Genomic DNA, 2,029 nt, shown 5'->3' with positions numbered 1-2,029 from the left:
CAGTCTTGCTAACCATTCTCAATAGTTTACCCAATCTAGGTTGTCTCTACCTGGTGGTACTACAGGTCTGCTACCATCTTAATAGTTTTCCCATCAAGGTTGTCTATACCTGGTTGGTAATACAGTCTGCTACCATTCTTAATAGTTTTACCATTCTAGGTTGTCTCTACCTTGGTGGTATACAGTCTGCTACCATTTCTTACCATAGTTTCCCATCGAGGTTGTCTATACCTGGTGGTAATACAGTCTGCTACCATTCTCATAGTTTACCATCTAGGTTGTCTCTACCTGGTGGTAATACAGTCTGCTACCATTCTAATAGTTTCCCATCAAAGGTTTCTATACCTGGTGGTAATACAGTCTGCTACCATTCTCAATAGTTTTACCAAATCGAGTTGTCATCCTGGTGGTAATACAGTCTTGCTACCATTCTCAATAGTTTCCCATTCAAGGGTTCTGTCTTTATACCCTGGTGGTAATTACAGTCTGCTACCATTCTCAATAGTGTCCCATTAGGTGTCTATACCTGGTGGTAATACAGTTCTGCTACCATTCTCAATAGTGTCCCTCTAGGTTGTCTATACCTGGTTGGTAATTACAGTCTGCTTACCATTCTCAATAGTTTCCCAGCTAGGCTGTCTATACCTTGGTGGTAATACAGTTCTGCACCATTCTCAATAGTTTACCATCTAGGTTGTCTATAACCTGTGGTAACTACAGTCTGCTACATTCTCAATTAGTTTCCCATCTAGTTGTCTATACCTGGTCGGTAATACAGTCTGTAACCATTCTCAATAGTTTATCATCTAGGTGTCTATACCTGGTGGGGTAATTACAGTCTGCTACCATTCTCAATAGTGTCCATCTAGGGTTGTCTTATACCTGGTGGTTAATTACAGTCTTGCTACCATTCTCACATAAGTGTCCCAATCTAAGGTTGTCTATACCTGGTGGTTAAATACAGTCTGCTACCATTCCTCAATAGTGTTCCATCTAGGCTGTCTATACCGGTGGTATACAGTCTGCGCCCATTACTCATAGTGTCCCATCTAGTGTCTATATACCTGTGGGTAATACAGTCTGCTGTACATTCTCAAATAGTTTCCCATCTTGGTTGCTATACCTGTGGTAATACAGTCTGCATTCCATTCTCAATAGTTTACCATCTAGGGTTGTCTATACCTGGTGGAATACACTCTGCTCTACCATTCTCAATAGTATTTTATCATCTATAGGTTGTCTATAACGCTGGTGGTAATACAGTCTGCTACCATCTCAATAGTTACCATCTAGTTGTCTATACCTGGTGGTAATACAGTTCTCTGCCATTCTCAATAGTGTCACCATTCTAGGTTGTCTATACCTGGTGGTAATACAGTCTGCTACCAAATTCTCAAAGTTTACCCATCTAGTACTGTCTATACCTGTGGTATGACGCTCTGCTTCATTCTCAATAGTGTCCCATCTAGGTTGTCTTACCTGGTGGTAATTACAGTCTGCTTTACCATTCTCAATAGTTTTTCACCATCTAGCTTCTCTATACTGGTGTAATACAGCCTTGCTTACCATTCTCAATAGTTTACCCATCTAGGTGTCTTTTACCTGTGTAATACAGTCTGCTACCACTCTCAATAGTTTCCCATCAAGGGTCTATACCTGGTGGTAAACATCTGCTACCATTCTCTATAGGTCCCATCAAGGTTGTCCTATACCTGTGGTATACAGCCTGCTACCATTCTCATTAGGTTTATCGGTCATCCTGAGCGGGTAGTGTACCATTTCATACCCATCAGTGTCGTAACGGGTAATACCAGTCTGCTACCCATTCTCAATATGTTCCATCATTAGGTTGTCTGATACCTGTCGCGTAATACAGTCTTGCCTACCATTCTCATAGTGTCCCATCTAGAGTTGTCCTATACCTGGTAGGGTAATACAGTCTGCTACCATTCCAAAGTGTTCCCTCTAGGTTGTCTAACCTTGTTGGGTTTAATACAGCCTGCATACCATTCTCAATAGTTTACCATCT

This window comes from Salvelinus sp. IW2-2015, unplaced genomic scaffold, assembly GCF_002910315.2.
Source record: "Salvelinus sp. IW2-2015 unplaced genomic scaffold, ASM291031v2 Un_scaffold4282, whole genome shotgun sequence".
Lineage (NCBI taxonomy): Eukaryota > Metazoa > Chordata > Actinopteri > Salmoniformes > Salmonidae > Salvelinus > Salvelinus sp. IW2-2015.
The sequence above is the reverse complement of the archived record's forward strand: the minus strand, read 5'-3'. Positions refer to the sequence as shown.